Source organism: Carettochelys insculpta, chromosome 14 (assembly GCF_033958435.1).
Source record: "Carettochelys insculpta isolate YL-2023 chromosome 14, ASM3395843v1, whole genome shotgun sequence".
In the NCBI taxonomy this organism is placed as follows: domain Eukaryota; kingdom Metazoa; phylum Chordata; order Testudines; family Carettochelyidae; genus Carettochelys; species Carettochelys insculpta.
In genome coordinates, this window is record NC_134150.1 from 43,754,151 (window position 1) to 43,773,202 (window position 19,052).

The following is a 19,052-nucleotide window of genomic DNA, read 5'->3' on the forward strand; positions in this document are numbered from 1 at the left end:
GTGGAGTCATTTGAGGAAGGCAACTCTGTTTAGGAGCCGGCTGAGTCTGAGATATAAGCATCAAATATAGCAGCGTTTCTTTACCTTTTTTTATAAAGTACTCCTTTAAAAAAAAAAAAAATATATATATATATATAAGTACCCCCAGACTTCTCTTGCGTACGTCTACAGTTGAGAAACACAATCCCAAGGTAATCTGAGGTCTTGAAAAAAGTGCCATTCAGCCTTTCCAGATTACTGTACCCTTTTCAGGAGTCATATTTGTTTTGCTTACCACCAAGTTACACATCACTTAAAAATTACTTACTTACAAAACCATGCAAAAATATCAAGGAGGACTAATGCTGAAAACTTGCTGATTTTCTACCATCTTACTATCAAATAGATGAATTGGAATAGAAACATTGTACTTACATTTCAGCGTAAGGTATATGAAGCAGTAGAAACAAGTCACTGTCTGAATGAACTTTAAGACTGTACTGACTTTACTAGTGTTCTTAATGTAGCCTGTTGTAAAACTAGTCACATATCTGGATGAGTTGCTGTACTCCCTGGAAGACCTTGGTGTACCCTCAAGGATACTCATATCCCTGGTTGAGAAACACTGAATTACAGCATCTGGTCGTGGAGCTGAACCCGAGTCCAGTGCTGGAGCAACAACTAATAGCAACAACTAACATGGGAATCTGAAACACAGAGTGGTATTTAGCAGCAGTGCTGAGAGCCACAGCGGACCTTGGAGGAAGGTGGGAGGGGCCTGGCTCTGTGCCCCAGAAGGGGCAGGGCCAAGGGCAGAAGGGGTGAGACCTAGGGCATTTAGTCCTCAGCGTTGCCTGGACTGCAGTGCTGGCTCCCCCCATACCCCCCCTCAACTGACCACAGTGTCTCTGGTGTGGCAATTCATAGGGGTCTGGAGCTCCAGCCACTGCCACCAATGCCAAAGTAATGGCAGCAGGAACGCCAGGCCCCTTTGAAACGCTGGGCCAAGGGGCAACTGTACCCTTTGCCCCTTCCCTCCCGTCGGCAGGGCTGGTTGAATCAGTTGGAGTCTTAGGCCATGGGGATACAGACTCTGGAGAGTTCCCCCCTCAGTTTCTCGTCACAGTCTCTGAAGAGCAGACGTGTGATGTGGCTGGATCCAGTATTTGATGCAGGTCCCGATGAATTTGTGCTGCAATGGACAGAGCGTGCGGTTGAGCTGTTGTGCTCAGCTCTGATGGCCATATCTTTGGGAGGATCTGGAAGTCTTAAATCTCAGCATCGTGTATGTGAAAGGTCTGAAGAACTAACTGACATGTTTACATTTAGGTTCTGTTAAGTAGTCTTTACCCTCAGGTAAGTTTATCCTCACACACAACTATTTCAGATTTGGCGACGATATATACCTTCAAATCAGCGGCACAGCTATGGGTACCCGCATGGCCCCTCAATATGCCAATATTTTCATGGCTGACCTGGAACAGCGCTTCCTTAGCTCTCATCCACTAACACCCTGTCTCTTCTTACGCTACATTGATGATATCTTCATCATCTGGACCCATGGGAAGGAGACTCTGGAGGAATTCCACCGGGACTTCAACAACTTTCACCCCAACATCAACCTCAGCCTGGAACAGTCCACACAGGAGATCCACTTCCTGGACACCACGGTCCTAATACACGATGGCCACATCAATACCACCCTGTACCGTAAACCCACTGACCGCTACGCCTACCTTCATGCCTCCAGCTTCCATCCCAGACACACCACACGATCCATTGTCTACAGCCAAGCGCTAAGATATAACCGCATTTGCTCCAACCCCTCCGACAGAGACAAACACCTACAGGATCTCTACCAAGCATTCTTGAAACTGCAATACCCACCTGAGGAAGTGAAAAAACAGATCAACAGAGCCAGACGTGTGCCACGAAGCCTCTTACTACAGGACAAGCCCAAGAGAGAAACCAACAGAACACCACTAGCCATCACCTACAGTCCTCAGCTAAAACCTCTACAGCGCATCATGAGGGATTTACAACCCATCCTGGACAATGATCCCCCACTTTCACAGGCCTTGGGAGGCAGACCAGTCCTTGCCCACAGACAACCTGCCAACCTGAAGCAAATCCTAACCAGCAACTATACACTGCACCACAGTCACTCTAACTCAGGGACCCATCCATGCAACAAACCTCGTTGCCAGCTCTGCCCACATATCTACACCAGCAACACCATTACAGGACCTAACCAGATCAGCCACACCATCGTGGGTTCATTCAGCTGCACATCTACCAATATAATTTATGCCATCATGTGCCAGCAATGCCCCTCTGCTATAGACATCGGACAAACTGGACAGTCTCTATGTAAAAGAATAAACGCACACAAATCAGATATCAGAAATGGCAATATACAAAAACCCGTAGGAGAGCACTTCAGTCTCCCAGGCCACACAGTAGCAGACTTAAAAGTGGCTATCCTACAGCAAAGAAATTTCAGGCCAGACTCCAAAGAGAAATTTCTGAGCTACAATTCATCTGCAAATTCGACGCCCTCAGCTCAGGCTTAAACAAAGACTGTGAATGGCTGGCTAAATACAGAAGCAGCTTCCCCTCCCTTGGTGTTCACACCTCCAGATCAACTGCTGGTAGTAAGCCTCACCCTTGCTGACTGAGCTAACCTTGTTATCCCCACCCTTGCCCTGGCTTATTAATACCTGGCCCTGCAGATTTCCGAGACGAGCATCTGATGAAGTGAGTCTGTGCTCACGAAAGCTCATGCCCAAAACTTTTCTGTTAGTCTATGAGGTGCCATAGGACACTTCGTTGCTGTTACAGATCCAGACTAACATGGCTACCCCTCCGATACTTGACTCTCAGGGTCTCTTTAGTTCTGGCTTAGACACAAACTAAGAGTTTTGGAGCTGGGTAACAGGACTTAGCTAACAGAAGCTCAGTCAACTTATAACTGGAGCTTGGTGTCCAGGCTGCAGCCTTCATTGTACATGCTTTCTGTGATCCAAATGGTTTGCTTGGAGCTGGTTTGCACCACCTTGCTTTGCTTTCCGACCCCTTCGAATCTTCAGATCCCAGGGGTGACAGGGCGTCATGCAGCAGAAGGGTCAAATCTGTTCTGCAGACAGCACTATGCAGTAGAGAGAGATTCTCAGGTCAACATTTCATGCAGGTGCGCCCAGCTGTCAGCCAGGTACGCGGTGCACACCATGTGCACATCACAAACCCATGCTTGTTCACACTGGAATCCCCCAGTCCAGAGCTGGTTAGCAGCTAAAATCCTAATCTAACCTTCTTTAAAACTAACTATACAATTTTCTTAACAATAACTACTCCATGGGCAGCAGGTAACACAGGCAAGGGAAGGCATTGCTTCCCTAAATAGCCGATAGCGCATGACCACCAAGGATGGCTGGGGGCACAGCATGACAGCCTTGGACCTCCAAGTGGCCAGGAAGGATGAGGCTGGGATCAGGCAGTTCCACTGGAGCTGAGGGGCGATGGTATTAGGAGCGATGCTGACAGCTGCCATGGGCCCTGGGGGAATGTGGCTGAGTGGGGGGTGGAGGGAGGGCTCTCTGTGCCCCAGAATGGTTGCTCATCTAAAGGTTTACAGTCTAGATAGACAGGATGGACAAAGGGTGGGAGAAAGGAAGTATCGGCTTTATTTTACTGCTGAGAAAATGGGGGAGAGAAGGACTGTGACTTGAACAGGTCACTGAAGAAGCCTATGGCAGTTCCAGCTTAGCAGTTAACTCTTCTCTACTGTCAGTCTTATAACAGTAACACTTTTCTTTTCCCCCCTTCGGTAACTGCTTAATTCTAGATGGTGTGACAGGAAATTTAAGTTAAGGGTCTTGACTGGAGATGTGTTGAATTAATAATGCTATGCCCAATCAATGGCTTTTTCAGTTGTTATCCTCTGATCCTTTTTGTATTCACTGATTGTGGATTGAAGATTTGGGAATACCAGTTTCCTTATCCATCTGTTAACTCATTCTGTGTCCATTGACTGACCTATAGCAATTCAGTCTCCCTTCATCCCAGAGAGTTTAAAAAAATTGCTGATTGTTGGTGGTCAAGAAACAGGCAGCACTCACCCTCCCCAGTTAGAATAGACAGACAGACAGACCTTAATGGGCTGCATGTTTGTGTTTTTCTTGTAGGAAACGGAAGTGCAACTGCACATTTTGGAAGCCCAGCTGACATCAGAGTAACTAAGAAATAGGAAGAGCAACACCACGGACAAGTGAGAAACCAGTGTTTGAAAGGTTAGTCCAGCCAGTTTGTGTCCCTTGTGGGACAGACTTTTCCTGAATAAACACACAGCATTAGGAAAAAGTATAGCATGAGATGCGAAATTTCCCTTGTGAATCACAGTAAAGGATATTTCCACTCGCTGTTTAAGACGTACAGTGGATTTTGAGTATTAATATTATTAAAATTATAAAAATATTAATCTGGCACTCAAATACTATACAATTTGTTCTGACATAGAGACATTGGTGAAGTTCCTCCATTGACTCTTATTCCAGTGGTCTTACTGAACAGAAGATTTATATTCTGACAAAGGAAGAACTGAGGGGGGTTACAAGCATTGCACCCATGCCATCCTGCTCCCCCCACAAGTATTGTACTCTTCTACTTTTGAACATTACACCTTCATGGATATGTCAAATGGGCTGGCAAATACAGGCTGTGATTTCCTTTGGGGCACTGTTTTGGGGCTACTGGAGGGGTGGGACTACTGACTATTGAGGAGAGGACAGAGGCAGGGGACAAGCATGACCGAAGTGCACTTCTCTTCAGCTGATTAACATCAGCCTGGTAAGCTTGACTGAATTTTGGTACATTCACTTGGTAAGAATTTTGACCATGTTCACACTGCAAAATTTAGACTTGTAGCTATGTGACCATCAGAGTGTACATCACAGTTTGTGTCGCTCATGTTAAGCCCTGCAGCGTCAACAATGATGTTCAAATAAAGAAACTCTTAGTTTATTTACTTACTGGTATATTTTGATTTAAAGACAGTTCATAAAAATAGGAATCTCTATAAAATTTGGGGGTGGCCTAAGAATAAATACACGCCACAACAGCTGAAAAAAAATCCAGTAAACTAACCCACACCATCACTCTTTTTATCACCTTAAACATATTTACCATCTCAACACAAGGTGTCTTCCTTAACCTCAGAAATGTCCTCTGAAGGCCTCCAGCCCCTTCTGTGTGTTTGTGAAACAGAGGGGCGTAGCATTGTATTCTGCAAGAAAACAAATCTGGACTCTATCTAAACTCAGCAGAGGAGTGTGTCCTTAAGGGTAGGGGCCTTCTTGCAAATTTACCCCTTTGTTTTATATCGAGGGGCCTCCAATTCTGGTTCTTCTGCTGTGTTCCGCTATGGCAGTGTGGCATGGAGAGAAAGTGTCTCTCAGACAATGAGTTCCCAATTTAGGATTTTACACATCAGATTGAACACTTTGAACTTCACCTTTAAACCAAAAGACCCCCAGTGCAGAGCACTAGTTGTTTATAGTAATATTTTACTACCTGTCTCCTCCTTCAGCATTTTTCTTTAATGTTCATCATTTGGCTCCTTTTATGGCAACATTCTACACCCAGTGACCAAGCAAGCTGATACTATGTGCTTTACAGTGATTGGTGGTGACAAAACTTAAATGAGTGTTATTTTTAATGATTTGATCCCCTGAGGTTTCTCTCAAATTAAATCAAATAATCAAATGAATAAGCTAGTGAACGAAGTAGAAGAGCCTGGAGAAGCAGTAGCCACTCCATAGTTAAAGCGGAAGCTGCCTCCAAGGCAGAGCCCCCCAAGGAAATTGATGGCCAGCTCCTCATAGAAACTCCTGGCCTTTCTGTGACATGGGGTGTGCCAGGAGTGGGACAGATGCATTCTGGTGGAGTAACTCTTTGGGAGCCATTGCATGTGTAAGAAGAGCCTTGTGTTTGTGCTCCAGGACAGATAAGCCCTTGTTCCCCACCCCCAGTTCCCAGGTTGGGGAGAGGACAGCGGAAAGGTGACACAAAACAGTGTTCCACCTCTGCCCCCATAGGTGTACCTAGCACTGCTGTCACATTCCGGGGAACCAGACCCTAAAACTCCTGCAGCAAACGTGGCTTTCATACCTGACTGGCTGGAATAACCACATACATGTAAGTACTAATTCAATGGACCTATTAATAACACAGCATGTTGAATTGGATGGTTGGTAATGTGGCTGGTTGTTTGGAAAGACTGAGCAGTTTGATTTGTGCTTTAGAGGTAAACTGGGACCAGACTCTTGTATTGGAACACTTAATTACTTTGAAAGTTTAGTCCAGGCCCCAACTTTGCAGGTGACTCTGTATCTAACTGAAGGAACCGGTGCCCCAAATAACAGACATCCGGTGGGTTTGAGAATGTTTCAATTTGGACTTCATGTTTGGGGCTGAAGATCACTTTTGTTTTAGTTACCTTCAACTCTTTTTTGTGCTACTGACCTGACCCAATATTATTCTCATTTGTGTTTACTTGCTCAGTTTCTCGAACACTTCATATTCTAGGAAAATTCCAAAGTAGCTGTGAAAAGTGACTGAGAGATGTACCTGCTTTCAGTAAAGAAATACATTTTCTTGACCCTAAAAAGATGTTTGTTGCCCTGTGTCATTTATCTTAAGAGGACTGTTGCAACTCATTTCTATTGATCTTTTAAAATGAAAGTAGGTTGATTACTAGTGCACCTGTTTGCAGGGATTTCTGTGTGTGTAGGGGGGTGCTTTTTTGTAAAAGTGGAGCACAAGTTTTTTGAATATAAAGGAGTTCAAAATAGTTGTGCAATGAGTGTGCATAGGAGAGGGTAATTAAAAATTTGAGTAGAAACAGTGAGTGGGAAAATGATTTTGTTATACCGTACTAAACATTTTATAGAGTAAAAAAGGTTTTATAGACATTACCTTCTGAGATCTTGTTGTAATATCATAAGTAAATAACAGTATTTCTTCATTCCCTTCCCTTTCCTGTTTCTGGCAACCAAGGGCATGCTCGTAAATATAGTCCCTTCCCTGCTCTCTAGGCAGGGAGCTGGCCAAGTAACTAGAGTTCCCAGGGTGCTATGGGTTCCCCTATTATGCCCTGCAGACTCCACCTGCACAGTGCAGCAGGAAAGAAGGGAGAGAAAATGGACATGGGGAAGTGCATTTGCACCCTTTGCCCCACCCTGCCTCACCATGTCGTCATGATTAGGCCTTAAAAGCCCTGAAGACAGAAGACACAAGTGTGTGGGCATTATGAAAATCCAGTGAAGACAGCAGAAGCATGGGAAGTAACCACTGTTAGTGTGATGATTATTTATGTATTGCCAAAAGTGAATTGGATGAAATCTTGTGCACACATTCTGATGGGGAAATTAATCTATACAGTCCTTTCAAACATTCTTTGATTGTAGTTATTTTGTTTTTAGTACATGGTTCTGTGCTTATTTAAGCATGCAGTGGTGTTTTTTGTGTGGATGTGAGGAGCTGATGGGATTGGAATGGGGAAAAGAAAGGGAGAGCATGGAAAGACAGGCTGATAAGGAATTGAAGGGGAGGCACGTGGGAGTGAGGGGAGAGGATTGAAAAGACCAGCCACACACAGAGAAGGGCACATAGTAAGGCATGTGAAAAACCAGCTGGGGGCTTTTAGGACTGTTACAAGAAGATGGTGGGAATGAATGTATGCTAAGGTGATGCCTGCTGAAATGGGAGCAGTGACTCATAGAGGATAAGGTCAGATGATGTCATCTAGCTGACCTCCTTCATAACACAGGGCAGAGAACTTCTTAGAATTAATGTCTGTTGAACGAGAGTGTACTTTTTTTTAGAAAAAAAATCCATTCTTGTTTAAAAACTGCCACAAATGGAGAATCCATCACAACCCTGTTCCAATGGCTAGTTAACCTCGCTTGTAAACGTATGCCTTATTTCCCATCCCAGTTTGATTAGCTTCAACTTCCAGGCACTGGATTTTGTTATACCTTTTCCTGCTAGACTGAAGAGCCCAATGTAAAATGTGTATTTCCCACATTGGTCCTTAGAAACTGAGATCGAGTCAGCCCTTCGCTTTCTCTTTGGTAAGCTACACAGCTTGAATACTTTGTGTCTGTCACTGTAAGGTGTTTTTTCTAAGCATTGAATCATTCTCATGGCTCTTTGCTGAACCTGCTCAATTTATCCACATCATTCTTTAATTGTGGCCACAGCATCTCAGTAGTGGTTGGGCCAGTGCCAAATACAAAGGTAGTATCATTTCCCTAGTCCTGCTCCATTGTCCTCTTTTTGTACCTCCATGGGTTGCAATAGCCTTTTGGGCCAACTCGTTGCACTGGAAACTCATGTTCATGTGAGCCCAAAGTCTTCCACAGAGTCATTGTTTCCCAGGTGGGAACCCGGGTTCTGTGAGTATGGCCTTCATTCTTTGTTCCCACATGTATACATTTACACAAAACAATATTAAAATACACATTGTTTCTTGCACCCAGCTAATCGAGTGATCTAGCTCACTTTTATAAGTGATTTCTCCGCTTTGGTCTCTGCTATTTTCTATATGTGTATCCTCTGCTACCTTGATAGTGGTGATTTTGTTTTTTTCTTGGTCATTGATAAGAATACTAAATAGCTTAAGAGCAAGAATGAATTCCAGTAAGACTTTACCAGGAACACATCTGCTGAACAATTTTTCTATGTTTGTAGTTAGATTTTGAGAAAAGTCAGCCAATGTTTAATCAATATCACATGCCATCTTAATTATGTATTATTCTACTTATTTAACCAAAGTTACTTGCCTGGTAGCTAGTCAAATGACTTACAGAAATCGAACACCATTATCTTTATCAATCTAACTTGTAACTTCCATAACAAAAGATATAGAGTTAATGACATGATCTATTTTCCATCAAACCAAGTTGATTGTCTTGATTATTTATATTGCTTTCCTATTCTGCCTTATTAATCAAATCTATACCACCCTTTCATTGCTTTGTTTGGGACTGGTATCAGGCTGACAAGCCTGTAGTTACTGGGTCATCCTGTTGACCCCAATTTGCATCTTGGCACAACATTAGCTTTCTCTAGTCTTTTGGAAATTGCCCTGTGTTCTAAGACTTATTAAAAATCAACAGTCCAGAGGGCTGCTCAGCCAGCTCCTTAAAAACTCTTGGATTAAAGTTATCCGGATTGGCTGATTTAAAAAAATGTCTAATTTTAGTAGCTGCTGTTAACCATTCTCCTGAGTTACTACTGGAATGGAAAGTGCTTCATCTCCATGTGATATGACTACCTATGTTTTTCACTGAGATATGAAACATAAATATTTATCGAACACTTGCATTATTGCTGAAAAGTCTGCCTTTTCCGTCTCATAATGGACCAGCGGCATTGTTAGTATTTCTTTTTCCTAATATACTTTTTTTTTTGTTTTTGTTTTCCTTAACTCTGCAGGCTGTATATGTCTCCTATGTATTTTTGGGCCCTTTACTTTTTGCAACACCTAGTTTCTGATTAATATGAATTACCATCATTTTCCACTTGCTTCAGTTTGTCATATATGGGTTCTGAAATTGTTTTTAAAGCTGCCTTTGTTTCCCCTCAAGCAGCAATGAAGGTTGAACGGAGTCTTAGATGATATGTTCCACTGTTGTGGGCTGGGTCTTTTAGAGGAGATGAAGGAGCAGTGGTTGGGCATCTTCTGGACTGTGTGTCCCTTATCAGATCCCTTTGGTTCTTCTGGTGGTGATGGTGGTGGGGGACAGAAGGCAGGACTAGCCAGGGAATGGGTGGCAAGAGATATCACAGTTATGAAGTGCGGAGATGCAGCACACATTGGTTTCCCCATGTTTGTTTATTTTGAATATCTATATGATTGTTATTAAGAAAACAGCTTTGGTTTGGGGTACTATTTCAGGCATTTCAGTATCCCTGAGAGAGAGTTTAAGATGCCAACTCAACAACATGCTTAAATTCATGCTTTAATTTAAGGACATGAGGAGTCCCCATGGAGCTGATTTGATGAGTTCACTTCCATGCTTGCTGGAAGCCATTCCTTTGCAGTAAGTTCAGGGTCAGCATCGAACACAAGAACCAAACCGCTGCTGCTCTTGCCTGTCAGTGCACAGAGAACAGTTACCCACTGTGGTTCGGTCTAGGGTTTCAGATGCCTCCCTCGCTGCAGTTGATAAGCACTACTAGTACTCGTAATATCTGTCTCACTTGCTTTGCCCACTAGAGCTAGAGAAGGGCTGGGGGAGAAGGGCTCTGAAATCCTCAGCCCTGGGCATCAGGCTGATATGATTTTTTGTGATGTCCAGAACGGGTCCAAACAGAGCTGTTCCATCCATAGGATGGGCCGGGTTCCTGCACTTTTGGGGGGTCATGGGGTCAGGGAGGCCTGGCAATGGCAGTAATGATCGACCTGGCACTGACCTGCCTTGCTCCTCTCTACCCCATTCACCCCTTGCCCTAAGCCCCAACCCCCACTCCATGCTTGAGTGATGCCTGGAGCCTGCAGAGTGGGGCAGACTGGTGTGGGAATCTGCTACTGGCACCAAGTTCCCCACCAGTCCCACATTTCTGAGTGTTGGAGCACGGGCACCCTTGGCTCATAAAACTTGCCGCCTGTGCCCTCCACTTCTCCAGCACTAATTGTCCTTATTCCAGGTTCTCCCAAACTTGTTCTGTTTTGCCCCCCCTCCCCCTTACTGGTAGTGGAATCAATCTGCATCCCCAACCCTCTCTTGGCAGCCGTGGCTGGTGTGGGAGGAGCAGATAGACTCCAGTATTTGTAAGGGGGTTACAACAGACCGACCAGGCTGGTGCTGGAGTGGAACTGAAGATAGAGAAATTCCCTCTGGTACTCCATTCCCACTCCCCATGGGGGCTGGCCTGGGCCCCTCTCCTCTGAATGTTTCTCCATGCCCTCCTAATGGGGTGCCTCCTATGGTTTGGAGACCTCTGACCAAATCTAGTGTTGCCAACAAGTCTGGGTTTGAGGTCTGTTTCTGGGAGGTACCAGTATCGCATAAGAATTGTACAGATTATCCAGAATTTGGGACAAAGTACACATGGCCCATGTTTTCTGGAGTTCTAGCTGTTCTCCTGCCCCTCTGTATAAACTGCTATCTACAGACTCTGAATTAAGGAAATCCTGCACCTGAGAAATGATACCAAGTAAAGGCTTTATTTTCCTCTCCCTGATACTATTTCAGGAGCCTACTCACATTTTCTCAGCGTTCACATTCTTTAACTGCTCCCCAAATTACTAATGCTTCACATTGCTTAATCCATTGTGCTGTAATAGCTTTATTAGCTTAAACTCCCTATAGAGCAAGTGAGGAGCAGTGGGATTATCACACTGCTGTTTGAACAGTCAGTAAAGACAAAACACACGGTTAACAAACTAGAACCAATTTGTAGGTGATCTCCTGTTTTTAGCTATCATAGACAATGCAGCTGCAGATCGAATAAAAGTACCCCTATTATTCCTTGGTTAAAAATGCCTTTTAAGCAGCCTGAAGAAATTCCTGAGGCAAAAAGAACTCACAACAGTAAAAAGTTCTCCCATCCTGGCTCTTTTTATGTGTTACTAATTGCATTGTGCTGACTGCAGGGACAGTGTGATGAAAACCTGAAAACTTTTATTTTCTTTTAGCTTTATTTTTGACTAAGCCATAGGCAAGCCAGCTACAGCCCTTTATGAAGTATCTCCCAGAGTGTGGATTCTTAATGGCTGATTTTTTTTTAGCAAATCTAATTAACTATTTGAAGTATTTCGTCAAGAGGCTCCCGATTACTACATACACGCAGTGGGTGGCTCCTTTAGATTCACCTAAAAACTCAGTTACTTCACAGCATTCTTAAAATCCTAGTCTGCTGGAACAATTTGAATTTTGTTATTAGAGACTGCTGGAAATCATAATTCAATAAAGACTAACTCATTTAAAAAATGCTTCATGCTGAGCATGCATTAGGTAACTTGGGTAACTTAGGAGACACAGCAAAACATACACTAATATTCAGGTCTACACAGGAAATTGGTATGGCACTGAGCAGTTTGAAGAAGGCTTTCCATGGTTTTTATTTTTTTAAGAGGCTGCAGCAAGGTTGGAAGGAATTTTTTTTTTAACAAATTTATATCTACAACCCCTGGTTGATGAAATGGCTTCTGTCCCAGAAGAACAGAAAAACACAGCTGAGGAGATGAAAATATTTTTGATCAACCTTTCTGTACTATTTTTCCAGATTAATAAGGACACTGACATGTTCCTTTTCTTAAATTCCTTTGCTTGTCCCCTGTTACTTGTCTTGAATGAGCTTGGAAGTTTTAAATATCTCTAATGCCCCATCTTTCTGTCTCTTCTGCTCCCTTTATGGCAATGGTATTATGGTCATAGAAGATATAGTCTTGCCATAAGGGAATGTGTTTCCTGCTCAGGTTTTTTAAGTGGGTCTGCAGACTGCAGCTGCAGCAGTCTTTGAAAATACCAGCCTTAAGAAAGTCTGTCATATTCTAACAGTGAATTCTACTTCACAGAACACTATAATGTTTCATTCCTGCCTTATACTGTCTTGCATTTTATTTGCAGCTCAAATTCACCATATGACATGCACAGAAGTATTTTTCCCATAACTTTTTTAGGAGTTTGATTAGAATGACAACATCACAGGTTTCCATCTCCTTTCTCCTGTGTTCTTGTCTGTTCTCAGACTTGTGTAACCTTTCTGTTTGTCCCTTTCATTTCCTGGTGGTCCCAGGTCTGTGCCTGTCTCGTTTCAATTCTCTGCATAACTTGGGCTGAGAAAAGAATTTTGTTTTCACCTGTCTCCTTTTGCAGCCTTCTGCTTCTACTTTCCTCTCCCCCTCCCCACACCTGCACGATTGCTTTTTTTAAAAAAAATTATTCCTCACTAACATTTTAATTCATACACAATAATGAGCACTAATTTTTCCATTCTAGTTTGGGAAGAGCTGAAAATGAGAACTGTATTCTCTTCTCTTTTCTGGCTAATGTTGGATCATTGTGGCTGCATTGTCTCTGAGGGTGAGACCAGATGGAGAAAGGGGGTAATAATAATAATAATAATAATAATAATAATAATAATAAAAAGTTCTCTGTGTTAGCAGTCCTCTGTATACAGTAATTCTTGGAATAGGATTGGTCTGACTTGAATACTTTCATAAAATTAACCTGACTTTTAACAGCCAGAGCAAAATACAGAGCTCAAATGCTCATTGAAGTAATTGCTATATCGGCAGTATTGGGCCATTAGCTAAAAACTAGTCGAGAATGCTTCATGTACACGAGTATACTTTCACTGAGCATTACATACCGTTACATTACATATGCCAGACATATTTTGTACTTGTAACCCATGGCAGGGCAGGGGAGAAGGAGGGGGAAGAGGGACATTTGATTAGTGCATTGTTCTCTCTGAGGCAACAAAATTTTTCTTTTCTCCCCTAGGTTAAGGTACTGGGAATGAACCATTAAGGATTAACTACTTTATATTCTAATTATCAGTGCTAATCCTAAAATTTCCACTAAATTAAAGCAGACGGGAACCTCAGTCTGTTAACTTCTGTTTCATCTTAGGCCACTGCTGACAAGCAAGGTCGTTTTTAGGGTTATTTATTTATTTATTTATTTCCTGTTTCTAAGGATCTTGGGAAAGCAAGTCAAATCTATTGCAGGGAGAGCACTGAAAACTTTCCCTAGTCTGCCCACCCGTTCTGTGTTTCTGTTCATTTTCTAAAGTGCTACATATGGAATACATATGTCTTTCTGCTGCAGTACTGTGGGAGGAAAAAAACACACAAGAAAATCAATAAACACCTGTTATTCCCAGATCTACAATTATTTGGGCTTAAAAGTGCCTGCAGGCAAAGTTAAAACAAAAATCCCAGTAAGTCTAGATGCCTTCACAGATTTTTTTTGCCTGCCTGAGATTTTTTTTTTAAATATATTTATTTCATTTTGCTTCATCTTATTTTTATCCCAGAGAGGACCCTTCACTTCTTTTGTTTTACTGCCCTGGATTTGTTCTTTCCCATGTATAGTTCCATCGTTACCTCCCCGCCCCCCGACTCCTTTCCCTCCTGCACCATATTTTGTATTCAGTAGAGTGGGGATTTTTCAAATGGCTGAAGAATTCAACCTTGCCTTAGCCCTTACTTCTTTCTCAGCAGGTTTCCTAAGTTAGGTTGCCCCCTGCTGCTTCAGTTCCATTAAAATAAAGCTGGATATAAAATTTGTTTTGGGACCTGCCATTTTAAAAGTGTATACGCTATGCAATCTTCTGGACCCAAATCACTTGAAAACAGGTTAGAATATAGACATAAATAGTAATATAGTAGCACAAAAATATAGTTGGGGTGCTATGGTTTTTTTTAATTAATGAACATATTAAATAGGAATCCTTTTTACCCAGAAAGAAAATGTGTTAGAAAAAATCTTTTGAACAATCTGTAGATTACTGAAAGACAAGTGAGAATCATATGTAGACTATAATCCTGTTGGGTTGACACTTGTGTTTTACCAAAGTGATATACTATTAACTGGATGGGTGAGATAGTATCTTTTTTTGGACCAACCTCTTAGTAAAAGACACAAGCACTCTAGCTGTGCAGAGCTCATCCTCAAGTCAGAAGAAGAGCTCTGTGTAGCTTGAAAGCTTATTTCTTCAACAAGAAACGTTGGACTTGTACCAGATATTACCTCACCCACCTTGTCTCTTTAATATCCCAGGACCAAAATGCATGCAACACTGTGAACATATTCTGAAGTAGTCTCTTTTTTTCCCGAGGTGTGAAGTTCTGGGAGTTTTATGAAATATATGTTCATTTTCTAAATGTCTCTGTTATGGTGAGAACAGCCTCAGACTGCATTTTATCATTGGTTCACTGAGCATTTGATACATTTCTTTGTTTCTTCCAGGTTTATCCAGGTCATCAGCAAAGTGAAGGTTCACCATTTGTTCCTGTTACAAATTCTTAGGCCCTCGTCCTGCAGAGATTTATGCACTTTGAGTAATGCTTTTGAAACCAGTGGGACTGCTCACTGCATGAAATTAAACATGGAATTTTGTAGGCTCAAAACCCCTTGTTTTGGGGTTGGGGTTAAAATATTATTGTACCCCAATATAATCAAGGCCATGTCTACACTACAGATATAAGTTGTTTTAAGTTATATGAAGGATCAAAAACAGCTCTAATTACATCACATGGGCATGTTCATACAGTGCTACTTGTGTTGGTAGAGCGCATCCACAACTGGTGCTCTGACACCAACAGAGAGAGCTGAGCACTGTGGGCAGTTATCCAGATCATCACCGTCTCTCACCGGGAGTTTTGGGAACGGACCACAATGCATCATGGGGACAGGATCACCATCCCATGGTGCAGTTTTCTCCATCCCATCATTCTAACTGCTTTCGATTGCAGGTCATGCCATTTTCCAATCGCTCCTGTAAACTGAGCAACCACCATCCCTGACTGAAAGCAAGACTCCTGCACTGCTCTCCAGTCTTGTGATGAATGTTATGAACACAACGTGGCTGATCTTGCAATATTTCATGAGCTGTGATTCTGAATGGGAATTTGTAATGCCTGTCCTGCAGCATGCTTTGGAGGCTTTGATGTTGGTCACTGTGGAGCAGTTGAACATGAGGGGCTGTTACTGTTGGGCTTGGGAAATAAGCACCGAGGGATGGGATTGGATTGTGATGCATGAATGGGATGACAAGGAGTGGCTGCAGAACTTTCACATGTACAAAGCTATCTTCCTTGAACCCTGTGTGGCACTCACTCCCAGCCCTGTGGTTCAAGGACAACAAAATGAGAGCTGTGGAAAAGCACATGGCAATCACTGTAGAAGCTGGCAGCTCCAGTCTGGTTTTCGGCATCTGTGAATCAGTTCGGCATTGGAAAGTCCACGGTGGGAGTTGTGGTTATACAAGTTAGCAGAACTATTATTTCCTCCCGGCTAAGGAAGACTGTGCCTCTCAGCAATGTGTGGGAGCTAGTGGATGGCTTTGCGGCAGTGGGATTTCCTAACTGTGGCAGGGCAGTAGATGGCATGCACAGCTCAATTTTGGCGGCAGGCCATCTTGTGACAGAGTACCTCAGCAGGAAGGGCTATTTCTGTATGGTATAGCAAGGTGCTGGTAGATCACCAGGACTGTTTCTCTGACAGTAACACTGAGAGGTCAGGGAAGGTGCACGACACAATATTCCAACTGGGGAGGTGAAAATGCCTATAGTGATCCTGGGGCGCCAGGCTAGCATTTGTTTCCAGGGCTCACTGGCAACCTTGACAGCAGCAAGGGGTGCTTCCACAACAGGTTCAGCAGGTGCGGAATGCGGGAAAAATATGAATTTGGCAGATGAAAGGGTTGCTGGTGCTGTCTTTTTGGTGGTTTAGACCTCAGTGAGGAAAATTATTCTTATGGTCATAGCAGCCTGATGCGCTCTGCATAACATTATTAAAGCCACGGGGGAAAAGATTTCTAAGGTGTAGACTGTTGAGGTGGATCACCTCATGGCTGATATCGAGAGGCCAGTTCCTCTGACAGGCTATGCAAATCAGGGACGCTTTGAAGCAGCATTTTGAAATGAGCCCCAGTGATATGTTGTTCTGTAATGTATTAAATAATACCCGGCTTACTTGCCACAATGAAACAGCAACAAAGGGTCCTGTGGTACCTTATAGACTAACAGAAAAGTTTTGAGCATGAGCTTTCGTGAGCACAGACTCACTTTATCAGATGCATCTGATGAAGTGAGTCTGTGCTCACGAAAGCTCATGCTCAAAACTTTTCTGTTAGTCTATAAGGTGCCACAGGACCCTTCGTTGCTGTTACAGATCCAGACTAACACGACTACCCCTCTGATACTTGCCACAATGAGTGACTCTTATAATGATATCTGCTTGAGCAGTAATTTTAGTCTGCAAATGTGGTGATTGCCACTGTGTATGAATTTTGATTGTAGCCCCCTTGTCCAGGTCACAAACAATCACTGTAAGCCTACATTTTTATTAAAGAGCAACAAATAAATTAACATTTCTTATAAGAGACATGACAATCACACTCTGGGAAGTGAGGATCTCACAGCTCTGTATAACTCCAGCTGATCACATGGAAAATTTCAACCAACTGTACTTTGTGAATGTTGTTTTATACCAGGTCTCTGACTCTTGGAAACTGTCAGTTATCTGGTGAGCGAGACATTGTTTCCACCACAAAGAATATGCTACTTACTCTCCCTCGCCGTTGTTATGATATGTTATTGCAGTATTCATTCAGTAGGTGTGTTACGTGCAGAAGTTATAACTCGTAGAATTTTGCATGCTGTATACTTTCCCTTTACCTTGTATATCGGAGGCCTCTGTCTCTCCCAACTATTCCCTGTAGGAGCCAATAAACCTAGTCTGTATTGCAGTGTCACACACCACCAACTTCCCTCTGACAGACTCACAACCATGCTCTTCCCCGTGTGAGAAAGAGATCCACAAACAACTGGTGTTACTCTGGAGTGAAATAGCCAATGTCTCTTACAAAGAAGAAATCCTTGGATATTCTTTCAAACACATCCAAACAACACTGAAGAAACCAAGCCAAGCCAAGAAGCTTCAGTCCTAGCCAATTACTGCCCAGCATCAAACCTCTCCTTCCTGAGCAAACATGTAACTCACAGCTGGCCTTTTGCTATCTTAATCTAAATGAACCTAATGCTGTGGGTCTGGCATGATTTGGATTTAGGCTAGGAGGTAGAGCTGAAAATTGTTTTACTGGTGCACTGATGAATGGTCTTGTGTCAAGAGACAGAGCTCAGACATCCATTCTCACCCTCCTGACCTCTCTGCAACTTCCAGCACTGTTGACCATGAAGTACTGCTGCACTGCCTGAGCAGTGACAGGATTACAGAGTAGTGAATTAAAATGGTCGAGTCCTCCATGGAGGAATGTATTCCACGAGCAGTGATAGGAATACCACTAGATCCCTCACCTGCAGAGTTCCACTTGATCACTTCTCTGTGGGAGATGTGGAAAAGGAGGACTCATGCAACCATATGCATATTAGGTGCAGTTCTTCCTGTTCTTCACCAACTGCGCTATTCTATGACCACTGCCATGGCCCAGTGCTTGGATGAGATCATTTAATCGATGAGCTGTTGGAGCTGAACCTGAGCAAAACGGATTAATTGGATCAGTGCGGTGGAGGGCACAAGAAAGTGTCTGGAAGAATTTGCAACCATTGGCTGCATATTCACATCCACATTTGAGTAATTCAGTCCGGAGCCTAGGCGTGCTCTTCGAGTCATTGCTGATGCTGGGGTCTGACACAGGAGCGTCTATGAAATGCTTTTGGCCATTTCCAGTTGGCTATGAGATTTTGTTCCCTGCTGGCAAATGTAAAAAGCAGGCCTCAGTTATTCATACACTCGTCACCTTATGCTTGGGCATGAAACCTTCAGCATTTAGGAAACTCCAACCAATACAAATCAGTACAGTGCCACTCTTCAGCAACACAGGCTACCACAAGCACACCAGACCTGTTCTGTTTCCTCTGCGCTGTCTTCCCACAGAATTTAAAATCAAGTTCAAGCTCATAGTCCTTCTCTTCAGCATGCTCGGAGGGCTGTGCCCGTGTTATCTAAAGGACCATCAAAAGCTCTGGGGCAAGGCACGTGGTCAATAGCTCTCTGCTGCTGTGGCACAATGGAACTGTGATCATACGTTCCCGACACACCAGCCCTGCAGGGTTTAGGACAGCTCAAAAGGGGCCAATTAATCGTATAGGCTGCACTGGAGGAGAGTTAGGTGTGACCACTAAGGTTATTTGATGGTGAAGCCCAGCAGCACAGGGGCAGGTGGAGCTTGTATAAAAAGGGAAGTTGTGAGCAGCAGCTGGGGCTGCAGGGAGAGGTTTAGTAGTTGCTGTCTGGGCACAGAGAGGCTTGTAGGAGGAAACCCTGAGCAGCAGAGGCTCAGACTGTGTAGACTTGGGGAGACCTAGCAAAGAG

General features: G+C 43.3%; 1 long non-coding RNA gene across 2 annotated transcripts in view; it reads left to right on the forward strand.

Moving 5' to 3' along the window:
* Positions 1 to 19,052, forward strand: part of LOC142020861 (uncharacterized) — a 475,618-nt gene that overhangs the window by 17,775 nt on the left and 438,791 nt on the right. Inside the window, exons 2-4 of one of the 2 annotated variants that reach the window (XR_012647525.1) lie at positions 4,164 to 4,268; positions 6,072 to 6,171; positions 14,964 to 16,764. This is a non-coding gene — a long non-coding RNA (uncharacterized LOC142020861). Of the gene's footprint in view, positions 1 to 4,163; positions 4,269 to 6,071; positions 6,172 to 14,963; positions 16,765 to 19,052 lie in introns of those variants that run through there. The other variant, XR_012647524.1, reaches the window with a different exon arrangement.